Source organism: Chamaea fasciata, unplaced genomic scaffold, assembly GCF_029207755.1.
Source record: "Chamaea fasciata isolate MVZ Bird 193981 ecotype frontalis unplaced genomic scaffold, bChaFas1.0.hap1 SCAF_4, whole genome shotgun sequence".
Taxonomy (NCBI): domain Eukaryota; kingdom Metazoa; phylum Chordata; class Aves; order Passeriformes; family Sylviidae; genus Chamaea; species Chamaea fasciata.
Window position 1 is genome coordinate 10,255,807 of NW_027094089.1, and position 16,610 is coordinate 10,272,416.

The 16,610-nt window shown below is 35.1% G+C and overlaps 1 long non-coding RNA gene across 2 annotated transcripts in view; it reads left to right on the forward strand.

The window, feature by feature from the left end:
* Nucleotides 1-16,610, forward strand: part of LOC136288777 (uncharacterized) — a 598,691-nt gene that overhangs the window by 242,419 nt on the left and 339,662 nt on the right. For both annotated transcript variants that reach the window (XR_010720576.1, XR_010720575.1), the window contains exon 3: nucleotides 6,576-6,646. This is a non-coding gene — a long non-coding RNA (uncharacterized lncRNA). The remainder of the gene's footprint in view (nucleotides 1-6,575; nucleotides 6,647-16,610) is intronic.

Genomic DNA, 16,610 nt, shown 5'->3' on the forward strand with positions numbered 1-16,610 from the left:
CCAGGCTCTTGGCTAGGTGCCACTGGGGTTGTCTTTAGAGAAATCACAGTGGAAGGCACTGACACATCCGTGGGGCAAGGCCTCATAGGGTCTGACTGTGGCTTCTGGCACTGCTGTGAGTCCTGACCCATGGCTCCCAGATGGGTGGGCTGCAGGGCAGCATCTTGCACAGCTGTGGCGCCTTTCACCATGGCTGGGCCTTAGGACACGGCCTGTACACACAGCTAGAGGCTTAGGAAGGTGGGGACACCCTGGGAGGACAATCTGGGAGCTGCAGATGCACCAGACCGGGCTGTGTGCCTGTGGAGTGCATCTCCCTAGCAGGAAAAGTGGTGGTGGGGAAGCCACACTGCTCTGCAGCGGTGCTATGAGGGCATGGGCTGGACAGGTGTGGGCACTGGGAGCTGGGGACAGCCCTGGCTGGACAACAGTGGAATGGGGCAGAAGGAGAGCCCTGCAACTGACCTGGCCTTAAGGACTGCCCAAGCCCTTGACATCCTTGGTTGGCCATAGCAGCTACTTTCACCTCAGCCTGTGATAAGTCTGGAAATTCTGCCTCATGAAGAGCAAATACTGGTGTTTATATTATTATTATTGGCACTTATTTTCTTAGAGGAGATCTGCAGTACTATTTTTTTATTATTATTATTTAGGAGCCCTTTTTACAGCTTAGGTTTGCTGCAGCACTGGAACTGTCAAACTTTGTAAAATGCAAGGTAAACTAACACTGATGCTATTCTAATAGCAGAAGAAGAGTTAAACACATTTTCTCTTTATCTCTCTGCAGGGTCCTGTTTACTAGAGCTTAAATCTCTTCCAAATAGCAGCCTGAAACCCCTCTGTTTTGCTTCCTACTACATTCCCACTGGGGCAACGCCGTGTTTCTTGATATTATTCTTCATCAAGCTACCACTTCATAGCAATACTACTGAGAATGACTTTACAGTAGAAGAAACACTGGTTTACTTGGCTGTAAAATCATTCCTGTAAGACTGCCTGCTTCTGCTGTACCTTTGAGAGGGAGACAGTGTTTCAGTCTGTGAAAATGAAATTAGGCAAGTGAGAGGTCTTAATAGGCCTCTCCTAGCTCCATCATCTGCTATTGTCTTCCTGGACTAAATATACAGGTGACATTGAATAGCCAGGATTAATCACAAATGAGGGATCAGGAAAATATTCAGAAAATATTTAAGGGCAAAACAGCTTTTATTCTCATAAAACACATCAGATACAAAATTCTCAATCAAATCTTTTCATTGTCCTTCATGTGCATGTCTATCACTATCTCTAGAAGTGGGAAATACTCTTGCTTTTTTAGACCAATATTCATTTCTCCTGGTTTATCAAGTCTTTTTGAAAGACTTTGTGGTTTCATTCTCTAACGAAACTAATTGAACTAAATTAGGCACCAGATTTTCTGAATGTAGAAAAACCTGATTTTAATATCATTCTTCACACTTCCATGTTTTAATTTGACAGGTGTATTTTTTTTCTCCACTCTCATGTTGCTGCTTAGAGCCAAATACACCTTTTCCGATGTTCTTTCTTGAATACAAGCAAATGGTTAGATAAGGAATATTTTACTCTAAGCTTTATTTGAGAAATACGTTATTTTCACACTTCATATTTGTAAAGATGACAGTAAACGGGGTGTACTCTCATCCTGAGAATAACTGTCAGATGTTTTTGATAGCAGTTATTGTATCAGCAAGTAGAAAATTGCTCTTAATAAGAAAACAATTTTTGACAGTATAATCGCTTTGTCAAAATTTCTTAAATATAAAGCACTTTGAATTCTATGCGGGAAAATAAATCACTGTGAAAGGAGAATTTAAGGTATATACCAACATTTTATGCAGTCTTTCATCTCATTAAACATTTTTAGGAAAATGATAGAGACATGGAATCCACTCTCTGACACTAATTCTAAATCAGGCTGAGTACGTCCAGCCTGTGGAAGACTCAACTTCTAGCTCACCTTTCCTGCTTATAATGAACCTGATATTCTATTTTTTCAGTGCTTCCACCTTTAAAGATTTTCTACACACTTTTTATAATCTAAACCAGAAGTTATCTAACGTTACAGGCACTGTTATGTTGGTGCAAGTTGCCAGCATCTTAATGATGTTACTCAGAATCAGGCTATCCCAACAGGACAGTTGTTTGCATTGAGTTAATTATAAATCCGTTACTTAACTCCTTGTCTTCTCTCTTTTTTATTTTTTTTTTGGGGGGGGGAAGGGGTGTAGGTGTTTCTTTCCTTTCCAGAGCACAGATGTGACTACTTGTTCATGAGTCCATATAGAACCTCATTTTCTATTCTGTGCCATATCTACATATACAACCAGACCATTTTTCTTAAAAAAAAAAATTAAAATATAAAAAAAGGGCTTGACTACAATAACATTTGTCTTCACAAGCTTTTCAGTTCTCAAAGAGCTTTGTCTGTCCCTGGCTGTGACCTTCAAATGCCTGAGAGGGGTTTTTCTTTTGAAAACAACAAGCTACAATCTAGTTAACATAAAAAAATACCAAATTATGTATTTCTGCCCCTTTCCCTGTCCAGGTGTAACATCTATCAGACTGCCATCAAAAAGGTAAACTTGCAGAAAATTAGACTCTTTTTTCCTAAGTACTGCTGATCTCTTTAGACTCATGGGCTCTGTCAAGTGAATAACAGTGGACAGGGCAGAAAAGCATGACAGGAAGATGTTGTATCTGTTTCATGTTACCTGCTAGTTTTGCCTACCTAAGGAATGGAATACAATGAATGCCTATTTCCATTGTTTCAATGCAAGAGTGATTATGAAGACTAAAGGACAACCACAAGAGAATTAACCTTGAGGTAGAATTGAAATGAGTTACCTTTATTTCCATAGATTCACATGCTTTCACAGTATACTTCAGTGAATTTATTTCCATGGTACGTCAGTGGCATAGCAGAAGACTGTCAACTCAATTTAGCAGGAACAAACCTGAGGGAGGCCTGGCTATAATCATACAGAGTTTAACAGCAATGTCTGTCTCCAAAGTCCACTCAGCACAGACCATGTCTTTTCTCTCAAGAGCTTTCAGCATTATGTGACAGAGACTTGGAAACAAAGTTTGGGAACTGTGACATCTGCTTTCTTATATTTTATATTTAAATACAGGGAATAAAAATTCTGGAGACACAAAACATTTGTTAAGGGAAGTAGTATTTTTGTCATTTTATAAGTTATTTTATTTTGAAGCATTATTCCCTTGATATTTTTAGCAATGTAACACACCATCCTCTTCATTTTTTTTCTCTCTTCTAAATAAACAGTATCCAGTGATAGAGATCTTTCTATTTTGGCAAGTTTAGGAAACCAAATAGATGAGTTTCCAGAGCTACCCTATGATATTCAGATATACTGTTGATTTTGTCAGTTTTTAATCATCTATGGTTTAATCATCTATGATTTAAGCTTAACACTATGCTGATGTCCTGATATTTTTGATACTGAGACAAAAAACTGAATGAGGCCTAACTGTGCAACCATCAAAAGAAATTGATTAAGAATAGATAAGAGACATGGAATGGTAGATAGACAAAAATAGTGCAGGGGAAGAGGGAGGTGAAAGGTGTGCTTGCCTCAAAATATAGGAAAAAGTATTCTTACGAAACCTGTGTCCCTTTATTGCAACTCTGAAATAATTTTTCCGCTTTCTTTGAAATGTACACGGTGTGTATAATTCTTCAAGAAAATGATAATAAATTAATCTCTTTAAACTGGGCTAGCAAGTTAGAATATTAAAAATACCTTTAAGGCAGTATTTTTACTTTTTGTGGTTGGATTGCTCCTTTTTTTGAGGAAAAGTTGATAAAAAATAGTACTATTAACAGAAAGGGAAAGTACTGAATGTGAAAATAGTCTTTCAGTAAACAGAATAGGTTTATAATTTTCAAGTGATGAAAGCCCATGTAACTGGACCAAAAAAATTCAATACAGGCAACTAAAACACATGGTATAGGTAACAAAGGGAACTGACAAAAGAATGGAAGAATCTTATATTTGCTTATGGGTTTTTTTTGAAAAAGGAGTTTTCAGGACGTATTTTATGAGTTCATATTGCTTAATCAGCATTTCTGTGATATGATGATTAGTTAAGCAACTTAAGTAAAAAAAAAAATTAATTGATGCTTTAATAGACATAAAGGAAATACTAACTAGTCTACAGTATCAGCCTAATAAATCTCTTTCATAAACACAGCAATGTTAAAATGTAATGAAATATGTATTTGTGGTAGTCATTTGAACCATATCATTAAGCCTTCAGCACTGAAAACATTATTATTTGTGTGTTTCTATCCACTCTGCTTCCAGGCTGACTGTGGAAAATAAAGCAGATAGTGAAATGCTTCTGACATAAAAATGATTGACTTAGTCCATTGTCATACACAACCATGTTTCACAACATTTGAAAGCCCTGCAAGATTGTATTAAATAAATGCTCCAAAACTATGTTCCCCTTGTATTTTATACTACTTAACATGTCGTTAATACCTATAATGAAAGTTCTTTACCTGCCTATTTTCAGCAACTGTCTTAGTGTTGTATATGCAGTGAATTAAAAAACCCACAAAAACCCAAGAACAAAACCGCTGAAGCTGTTGCTGTGTGATAAAAATAGAATAGTTTCAGGGGAGAGAGTTCTTTGGGTGAAACATTCTTGATCATTAATGGTCATTTATTGCTATTTACTTTTATTTTTTCCTAAATCATTTAGGAATGTTGTGATTTCTGAATGTTATGAAAGAGTAATATAAAAAGGTGAAAGGTGGTTATCAATTCCAGACTGCCTAGTGAGTGGATAAAACACAAACTCATGAGTGCTGTGTATAAAATATTACAGTATCACAGAGTGGTCAAGGTTGGATCTGGGCCCACCTCCCTGCTCAAGCAGAGCTACTGAAAGCAGATTACCCAAGACCATGTTCAGATGGCTTTTCAGTATTTCCAAGACGAATACTACACAGCCATTTCTAGGCAACTGCTTCTGTATTCAGTTATAGTAAAAAAAGCTGTTTTCTGATAGTCATACAGCTCTTTCTGTATTTCCCTTTTCCTACTGCTTTTTGTCCTGTCATTGGACACCAAAGAAAGCAGCCTAACTAGATCTTTGTATTTTCTCTTCAGTTGTTTGTATGTGTCGATATGTTTTCCCTTCAGCCTTCTTTGCTCCAGACTGGACAGTTCTACCTCTTCCAGCCTTATCCCAAAGGAAAGATTGCAGAATCATAGACTCATTGAATGGTTAGGACTGGAAGGAACCATAAAGATCTTCTAGATCCAACTCCCCTGCCTGGGTCTCCTTCCACTAGACCAGCTGTACAAAGCCCCATCCAGCCTGGCCTTGTACTCTTTCACAGATGGGGAGTCTGCAGCCTCTTTGGATAACATATTCCTTCCTAATATCTAACCTAAATGTACACTCCTTCAACTTAAGGCCATTACCCCTTGGAATATTACTACATGCCCTTGTCAAAAACCCATCTCCACCCCCCTTGAAAGCATCCTTCAGATACTGGAAGGTACTTCCGATTTCCCCAAAGCCTTTTTTTCTCTGGACTGAGTGGCCCCAGTTGTCTCAGCCCATCTGTATAGAAGAAATTCTCCAGCCCTGTGGTCAACTTAGTGTCTCTCTTCAGGACTTATTCCAACAGGTCCACATCTTTCCTTTGCTGGGAGCCCCAGACTCGGATACAGCACTCCAGGTGGGGTCTCAAAAGGGCAGAGGGGGCAATCACCTCCCCTGACCTGATGGGAGTACCACTTTTGATGTTGCTCAGGCTGAAGTTGGCTTTCTGAGTTGCAAATGCATATTACTGTGTTGTGTTTTCCTTCTCATCAACCAAGGCCCCTAAATCTTTCTCCTCTCAATCCATTCTCCACCCAGCTTGTACTTTACACTTGAGTTTCCCCAGCCAGGATGCAGGGCCTTGCACTTGGCCTTATTGAATTTCACTAGGTTTTCACAGGCTCAAATTTGAAGCTTTGACTGTTAGTAAGAAAGAGCTAAATGCATGCATTGAATGGATATCCATATGTTAGAGGTTGTCACAAGTTTGTGATAGGTGAAGAGATAACATTACTATTGAAAAGACTACAGTTCCATTTTCATATACCTAAGGTAAAAGACATACTGTTGGTACAGGTACTGGTGTATTTAAAGAGCTAATAGCATAAGTTCAGTTATAAAATGGTATTTTTGCACAAAAAATAGTATGTTGAAGAAGGCTTGGCCTAGCACAGTGAAAAAGCAAGAAAGTTTTTATGACTAAGACAATGTGTTTGGAATACATAGTTTCATAACCACTTCAATCAAGTACAGATAATGTCAATATAAATATTGTATATGACTATGATTTATATTCTTTCACATCACAGTTACTCTAGAAATTCCACTTTGTTTTTCTGCTTTTTAATTATTACTGTTTACAGAAGTTATTTATCATCAGTGTATTCCATTTTTCTGTTTCTTGAACCCTTGAGAATTTCTTGGTGTTGCTGTAGAAAAGCCAATAAAACATGTTTGATTTTCTGTTACAGGGAAATCTTGAAGAGTCTTCCACTTTTAATCCTCCAGTCCAACTGTGCTATGAGGACATTCTGGTGAGGCGGTAAGTTGGTGTAGATCTATTACTTTGATCAGATGAATTTTCATTTTAGATTTAACTTCTCTAACAATGTCCTTCAGTGTCTATCTGACAAACTTGTCTTCCAGGAATTCTTGGCAAATTTCCAAGACTGTAGATCTATGATTGATTTCATATGTAGGAAGTCTGAATCACAGAGGCATCAGATTATTTCTGGATTTACAGATAAGCTTTATATCATGTGAACAGATCAGTTGATTCCTACGTGCTCAGTTCCTATGTTCAAGAAGTCTTAAGTTCCTACACATCTGGAAATCTGGGTGATTATTGTAACTAGTTCAATAGAGCACAAGTCACTCAGGAATGTTAGATATTGTCAGGTTTCCAAATTTCAGTAATCTATTTATCAATTACTTGTCACACTTCTTCCAGAATATTCCATATCCACACCCATATGAGTATGTCAAAACTCTAAAGGCTTTTCTTTTTCTGATTTTAAAAAAGGCTTGTAGATTTAAGAGGTCACTGCAACCCTTCAATGTTCTTGGATGAGCAACTTTTACAAAGCTCTAATAAACTGCATCATAGTTTCTGTTGATCTTAGCAACACTCTAGTAACTCTTATATAATACCCTCTAACTGGGAATTTTCATCTGAAATAGGATTATTTTTAATTTTTGTATTTAAATACTGAGTGGAGACAACAGAAACAATCGTTACTTATTTTAGATGTTAAAAGAGTTCTGAATAGTGAAGGGCCCAATGACTGTGAGTTATGTTTCAGACAATTGTGTCTCATGTCTTTCAGCCTTGATCTTACAATGCTTGATCTTTTTTTCAGTCAAAGTTTGTGCTGCTGTTGGAGCTTGAGTGCTGGGAAAAAAAAAGTCTCCATCTTTCAATGAAACACAATGTGGATTTTGCTAAGCTAGACACCATGTACAAGAATAGTTTTACAACTCTGGTCGTATATACTTGATATATGAAAAAGATTCATGTTCCAGAATTTAATGAGTGCAAAAAAACCTTTCAAAACTCTAGATCCTAACAGGAATAAAGTTGTGTGTTATTTCATGTTTTATAGACATGGAAATGGTCTATTGGTCATTCTGCTCTTCTGTTGTTGATTTACGGAGAATTTACAGATTAAAGAAGAAAAATTATTTCTGATTTTAGTATATGAAGTTCCCCCAAACCACAGTCTGTTACTTTTAAACCAGGCAGGTATTTATTCTTATCAGTCCTCTGAGTGACTTTTTCTTTGTGACATCATTAAAGTATAATGTCACTAAGTACACTATTGTCTAAAAGAAGTGGTGTAACACAAGCAGTGTCTATTTTTGGAGTGAATACCAACAATAAAATTCCTTTTTGATACAAAATTTCCTTTTCAAGGATTTTTTTTCCTTGCCCTTGAAAATGTGCAACAGATTAAAGTGTGATCTAAATGGTGTTGTTTGGTCATTCCCTTTTCTCATTTACTTAGCTAAAATATAAATTAATTTTATTGGAAGTAATAAAATTATCTCCTTGTGCTGGTGTTTTCTACTGTAAAAATTAAAGTTGTTCAGATGCAGTAATGTATTTTACGCAAATTAATAAACACATCCTCAGAAAAAATTCAGGTTCCTAAAGTAAAGTCTAATAAATACAAATCTAATTTATTATTGCAGTCTCTTGCACCACTATGTGGGTTTGTTGTTTTTTTTTTTAATAATAATGAACTATTTAATATTATTTATATTTCACTGTTAAAGAATTCTTGACTGTTTGTGGCTAGATTCCCACTTCTCAAGATTTTAAATCTGGAATAAATATAATTTCCTAGGCTGAAATCATGCCACATCATAAATGTAAGGCATTTCCTTGAAGGAATTAATAGCAATGGAAAAACAATGGGAAAATAAAAATTAAAAAAAAAACTACTTTCCAAATTTACAGCAAAGTTTCATTTGTTTAATATTTGTGATAGTTTAAGAATTCTATATTTGTTGCATAAGTTTACAATAATGTACAATCTTTTACTTCCATTCATTTTCATAACAGATGTTATGGAAAAAAAATCCAAATTGTGCAAACTATCTCTTACAGAAAGTACTTTAGCAAAAATTCATAATCATTTAAAAGCCTGCTGGAAATTGAATAGAGATTTCTTCTTTTATGTATTGATTTCTTTTAAACAGAAATTCAGTGCTTTGTTTTCTTCTGCTGGGTGAGCACTCTTTCAGCCCTGAAAATGTCAACATAAAATTCTCCTTAAGGGTGCAATTTTGATAGTGCAGAAATATAAAGCATGTCCCTCAGACTTCATTGTGTCTCAGATTCCATATTTAAACTTGGATGAACAGAGATATGTCTGTGGCACTTTTTTGATAATTAAGATACACGCAAGAAGAGACAAGACATCTTCATTATTTAGAATTAATTTGTTGTGATTGTTGAAAATGATGGAAACTCTAGACACAAGCATGTAAGATGTGGTCTATTACTTTTTTAGATCATAAACTTAAAGTAGGCAATTAGTATTTTTTAAAGCCTTTTAGAATAGAATTCATATTAATAATACATGAGTATTAAAATTCTTAACACTATCAGTTCAATAGCTTGGCAAGCTAGTATAAAAATATTCAAGATCTGACCTCTAAGCCATTTTATTGAAGCCAATTTAGATTTGTTCAATTTGAATGTTCTTTCAGTTTGATACTTATTTGGTTCGCTGAAATGTGATGTTAGAATCAGTTCAAATGCTGAGGATAAAGAAACATGTTACAAAAAAAATGTGTGTTATGGCAATAGTTAACATCTCTCAATCGTGACAGACAGATCAAAGATCAGATATCTATGCAGAGTCAACTGCACCTTGAGTCAATGAGCTGTTTTGAGTCTTGTGGCTCAAGACAGATAAGGAGCCCTGGGAAAAAAAGTGAACACCCCCACAGCCAGGTAATACTGTAGCTGTGGTTAAATTTCTGGTTCATTTAGCAACTTACCATCTGCACAAAATTCACTTAACCACTTAACCAACCTTAAAATTATGAAAAAAACTCCTCGTTTTTGATAAAAATCTATATTGTTTATAAAATATTCTTATTGGAACTGAGAATAGCATAAGGCAAAGAGTAATTTCTAATGAAGGAATTAAGTGATTAAAAATGCAACATAATGGAATTGAAAAAAATCTCAGTACAATACAGAAACATTACCAATGCAAATATTTTGTCCACAAAATTATATTTAGTAATTTAGTTCTTCCAGAGTTCTTTCATTGTGTGGATAGAAATTGGAATAAACAAAATCTTCATAGACTAGTCAGGCATCTATTGAAAGTATTCAATTTTTTTCTTCTTACTATTCTACTACAGGTGATTTTCAGTAAAATGAAAGGGCAAATATTTTTTATGTGTATTTTTCTTTCCAAGAAAATATTAGTATCACTCCCAAATATGCAACATACAGCAAATAGTAGTGCAAGAAAATATATACACAGGTCAGTATCTCTCAGCTGCTGTGTGCTAACCATAGTAGATGAGTCACCAAAGGCAATCTAGAGTTAGAAAGCAGAGGTTATTATAATATAATTTGAATTAAAAAGAAAATGTTGCTTCTTTGCAACTATAATTATACTTTTCACAACCAGGTAGTTCTGAATTCATGCAGCAAAGGATCTGTGGTCTAATTTTAGTATGTTAGTAGAACTTGTGCTTTTATCGTAAGCCAGTTTATTGAGAGAGAACTTTTTAAAGAATATTTTCAGTGCAACATGTTGTTATACATATATATCAACCTTCTATTATAAATATCATATCTATATTGTATAATCATGTGTTCAAAAATTAGTGAATATATTCACCAATTTTCTTACGTTAGGATTATTTGAAGAAAAATATTGTTTAAAAAAAGCCATTTTAAGATCCTGTACAGTTTTGAGAGGTTTAATTGCCTGGTTAGTGTTCTGTATACCTAAATATTAATTCATAATTCATAGTGAACACCTTTTTGTCTGAAATGCTGTTTGCAGAATTGGCCAAAACTTCAGAGCAAAAGAGCCTATCTTCCCTCTGTGTATTCTTGGCAGAGAACATTATAGTTTAGAATCATAAAAGAAAAAATAATTAATACCTTTTTAAAATCCTTTTCATTAGCAAATTTTGGGGGTTTTTTGTGGGGTTTCTTTGTGTGGGGGGTTTTTTGTTTGTTTGTTTTGTTTTGTTGTGGTTTTTGGTTTTGTTTTTTGTTTTATCTGTTTGGGTTTTTTGTTCCTATTGCTCTGGTTTTAATTTTCAAATTTATATAATATTAGAATTCTTACATATAAAAAGAAAGATTTTATTGTCTGAAAGTTGCAGACACATGATTACATAGAACTGTGTGTAAAATCAGCATTCTTCTAAATTAAGTTGATTTTTATGCATTTTCATGTAGTTAATTGATAATCACAGAATCACAGAATGGGTCAGAGTGGAAAGGATCATCCCTCCCTCTTTCTTGTAGGTTCCCTTCAGGTACTGGAAGGCTTCAATTAGGTCACCCCAGGCTGAGCAATTTCAGTTCTCTTTTGTAGAAGTTCTTCTACAGATTCCTCTGGTCATCTTGGTGGCTTTCTCTGGACTCATTCCAACAGGTCCAGGTCCTGTGCCGGGGACCCCAGACCTGGATGCAGCACTGCAGGTGGGGTCTCTCAAGGCTGTGTACAGGGACTGAATCAAATAACCTCCCTCAACCTTCTGGCCATGCCACTTTTGATACCACCAGAAATGGGCTGCAAGGTCATTTCTCATCCACCAGAACCTCCAGGCCCTCCTCAGCAAGGCTGCTCTCAATCTGTTCACCCCTCCAGCCTGTATTGGTTCTAGGGGCCCAGACCCATGTGCAGCACCTTGCCATAACATTTCCAAAGTGGTAAGCGACAGCCAAGATTTGCAGAACTCAAGACTGAACTTTAAAGTGGCTTTTTTTTCTGATGTTAATATGAAGCTTTGGCTAAGAAAATAACACACATATAATACTTTTTTACCCACATCATCTCATATATAGCATGTGATTTTTTTCACCAAATGACAAATATTTGTCAGTTTGTCCTAATGCAGAAATATATTTCTAAAGAAGAAACTGTTTTTAAAAAGAAACTTCTTTTTAAAGAAGAAAAGTTTTAAAACTTTTTCATTGAGACATTTACTCTCTGCTACTGTAGGTGACTTTGTTCTACTACGCTTCTTTTTTTTTTCACCTGCTTAAATTTTTATCTAAGGTAATAACAATAATTATAAAATTTAAGTAAGCAGCTGTTAGCACACATATTTTTGTTGCTGACAAATTCAATTAAAGACATTGCTAGCTAAACCAATCAAGTAACAGGTAGCTCAAAAAGGTCAACTCTAAATCATTGTTTCCCATAATAATTTCCCAAACCATTAAGTTTGTAAAATTAATTTGAAATTTAAACTCATAAATTATGGAGAATGCCTTGCTAGTTTGTGGGTATTATAGAGCATAAAACTGTATGTCTTCCATGCATAATGCTCCTCCTAATATTGTCCAGCACAAGTACAGACGGGTTCTGGCAGTATTTGCATTAAAAAAAACACCTATTTCCAGGAATGCTAATTCTAGTCAGAAATCTTTTTTCTGCTTCCCTATAATTACAAACCAAATGTTCTTCTTTTATTTTCTTTTGAACTATGTTTTGAGACATTTGAGAAAGACAAGAAAGAAAGTTTGGTTCACAGTAGCAAGCAAAGATATTTAAAAAAAACTCAGTATATTTAGAAGTTGAATAATTCAACAGGGATAAAATTTCCAAAATTCTAGTGTAAGTTTGAACTTTGCCATGAATTAAAATACAAAAGACAATTAGAGAACCTAACTGCAAAAGAAATTAAGACTAAGATAGGATGAATCAATTATTTATACAGCTACATTAAGCTTTTAGTCACTGTAACCCAAGCCGCATTAAAACTAATATTTACCAATAATTCTATAAAATGGAGATTTCAGGTTCCATGATTTGTTTCTTCTAAAAAATTACAACAGCTTGTGGAAATTAAAAAGAGCTTGAAAAGCTACAGAGGTAGGGAATTGAACATGATGTCTTTAAACACTATTTTAAGAGTGAATTCTGGTTAAAGGCAGAGTAAGGCTCTTCCTGAGAATACCAACTAGCAAAACAAAAAAAGTCAGTAAAAACTTGTCAAAAAGAAGGATAAAATCAATAGGCATATAAGGTTTATAAAGGAAATTAATACTAAGCACCTGAAGTTAGTATTGTAGAAACTTACTGAAATCTGTGATGGTTTCAATGATATTCATCTGGGATTAAAATGTCTGTCCTTTCTTAACTTCACAATATTGTTTATGGAGAAATTAAACACATTTCTGCTGAAGTATCTCATGGATAACTCATATAAAATAGATCTAAACCCCAAAACAAACAAAAAACCAAACAAAAAAACCCAACTACAAAACCCCCCAAAATCATCAGGCTTATTCAGACCATTAATATCTCTTAGAAAGAAAAGAGTTCTGTGCAATCAACAGGTGGTGCCAAAATAGTTTTGCATCCTCTACTTCTAAAAAAATGTGGAAGTAGTTGTTTTATAATTACTTCAGAACAGTAGTTTAGCTCATGCTAGCCAAAACAGATTTTAAATTCACTGTAGATGCTTATTGACATGAAGAAGTGTGAATCTGTGGCCTTCTTCAAAGAAGGCGGGGATTCATATTGTTTTAACAGACTTGGGTGATGCTGACTATTTCTTACCCTTGTCAGGGGCTTTCTTTCTAAAAGCTTTATTTTAGTAATAGAAAATTCTATTTCAGATTTTCTTTTATATATGTGTCACGATCCGCTCACACAAGCGGGGTTCGTGATGGTTCGTTTTAGGGATCTCAGAGCACGAAAGACACAGCGGGGGACAAACTCAGTTTACTCAATCACAAATGCACCTTTATTTAGTGCCAACAAATGCGATAGTAGGGAGAGAAAAAGAGAATAGTTAGAAAGACAGAAAAAGAGGGGAAGGGGATTATAGCTACCAACACGGAGGGTCGAGTCCTCGAGGCTTTTGAAGATGCCTATAGACGCGAGTTTCTCCAGTGGGGTGATCACAAAAGTGAGCGGGGGTCTCCAGGGTTTTTACAGTTCTCTCCGAAGCGACAGGCAGTTGGCCAAACAGGTGGGGGAAATCATTGCAGTGTGTTCATTTAGAGAACTCAGAACAAGTCGGTCGTCAGCAGGTACAGCGTCAACCAGTACAGTGTCAGCAGGCACAGTCACTTCACCGTGACTTGCCCATTGTTTCTGCTCAGGTTCTGATGTTCCGATATGCGTGCTGGGTTTTTCCATCGAACGCACCTGCAGGCAGCACTTGGCCAACATCCCACCTCAGCCAGGCCAGAACTCCTGTATTGAGATTTTAAAGTCCCTTTTAGGGGTTTCAGTCTCTGTCCTTGACGATGGTCGTGAGGCAGATGAGGGATCTTCGGACCGTCTCTTACAATATGAAAACATTTTTTTGATAACTTGCTATCTCAAAGGGAATAAAAGTTTCTGGTGCATTAAAAACACCATGTAGTTAAATAGTACCACACTGAGAGACCACAGGACTTGAATTTGAATATAAATTTTATTCTAGTATATAAATAGATCTTAAATTTTAAAAGTCAATAAATTTTAAATTTTTATCCTTGGTAGTTGTGATTTTTTTGCTTTTTAGACAGAAATTAGACACAAAAACAGCCATGTCAGATTCTTAAGTGCAAAAGTTCAGATTGTTTTTTTTTCTATTCTGTAGACATTATTTTTTCACAAATTGTAGGTGCACATTCGGTTTATTTAGAAAAGTGATTGTTTGCAAGCCTTTTTGTTATAGGAGGCTAGGTGCAATTTGATTTGGGATGGAAAAAGAGGAATCTTTTTCCCTTCTTGTCAATCTTTATTAGTGGATAGATGTTCAAGGCTTCACATGAAAATATAAATGCCCAGATGACAGTTTCTAACTTGAATTAACTGTGGTGTGAGAACAATCCACATTTAAGTTTAAATGTTGTATGAAGTTGAGAACTTACATGCTAGTATTCAAAAACTATCACTTTCTCAGACATACATGTCATTTTTGTCTGTTGTTATACAAGCTAAAATAACATGTATTTTGAATAAAACTCAATATGCAAACTTTAAGTAAACTGTGGAAAGGGATAAAATGTTTAAATTTATTTTATATATACAAACTAGTGAATAGGAATATATCCTTTTGAAGAATCCTTCTAGATAGACCAGCGAAAACTGTATAAAATAGATAAGCAACTTACTTTTTACAAACTGATTCCATACAAACTGATGGGAAAGCTTTCAGTTTCACTGGGAGTGGATGGTGACACCTGCCAAGAGAGTTTTGAGAAGTTATTTCATTCAATTCTCAATGTGAAAAATATTTGACTGTAGGGTTTTCTACAAGGACTATAAGAAATATAATATTTGTTATATATTTTGATTTTTCTTAGTATAAGAAGTTCAAAAACATTAATTTGCAAATGAAATTACCTGAAGTTATACATCATGCATTATTCATGGATATATTTTGTATCATTCTTTTATGTGTTGATGTTCATCAGTTTTAAATAAAAGCATAAACAACTTGAAAGCAAGAAAACAAATTCCCAGTTACCAATCTTTATACTTCACATCCTCATACTGGTCAGCATAATTGAATCTTTCTTTTTACTTTTGGTTTACAGCTGCAGAAGGCAGAAAAATTGAGTGGTAGTGATTACAGCTATTGCTCTGCTAGGCTCCTTGGACTGAAAGATTATCTGATGTGAGATTTGAGCATTTGGCCAATCTGTACATGATTCCCAACATCCAGCAGTAGACCAGAAGTGTAGCCAGAACTATAGCTATTAGTTCCAGCTAATCTGCATATATTGGGAAATAGAGAACAAAGACCAGCTGTGTATTTGTAGTTTAATCATCAGCTTCAAAGGAATTACAGCTATCTGGGAAACGAAAAGGAGATCAAAACAGTGCCTTCATTTGAGTAAAATTGAAACAGCTAGTTTAATTGTTGCATGTGACAAGTTCAAGCAGATGTTGTACCTAATGATTGGACCTGAGTGTTTAAAAATTTTAAAATAACCTAGAGACTTCATTGATTATCTGAGCCCCAAATTCTCATTACAAAAAGGATTACTACTGAAGTCTTTTCTATTACAAACCATGGACTTGTAAAGAAATATTAAAAAAAGGGAAACACTTAGGATATCTTTAAATCATTTTTGCTAATGATCATGTTCATGAAGAAAAGTGCCATTCCCATGCTTTGGAAATTGAAAAAAGGCTCAAAAGAACTGTTATGTCTTAGAGTTGGTTCAAACAGGAACAATGCTATAGCAGCCATAAAGATATTAGTTATATTCCTATGAGAAAATTCATGGACACAATTGGGATGTAAATCTATGTAGCTGAACCAAGACTTTCAGGATGGGAATAAATTGAGTGTTTCAAAATCAGTGATTTATTTTTCTGGCAAGAATCACACAGAAAGGTTAGAACAATTTCATTAATTATATACCTTTAAGTATGTGATTTTAAGTATCTATCCAGTTGTGCAGTAAGAGTTATCATCCATTTTACTTGATTTTGTTATTCTGGATATTTCTACATTTCTAAGAATATATCTAGATATATTTTCTACCTACTGGGAAAACACATTGATACTTCTTTGAAAGTTCTTAGTTCTGTGCATAAGGTAGTGATATCGATTGTCTTCTCTACTTGGAGTTGACACATTTGTAGTGGTAGTGTAATACTTCTTCAATAGCGAAAAAGCTGAAGGCTATTACTCCTCTCGTCTTCTTCCCCTTCCCCATAATAGTTTGTTGGTTTTGAAGGAATGCAATGTTCAACACAACCTCTCCACTTTGTGGGCTTTTTGTCCTTGACTTCAATACTATCTGCAGTACCAGAACATCATCATCTTTTCAATCATCTTCA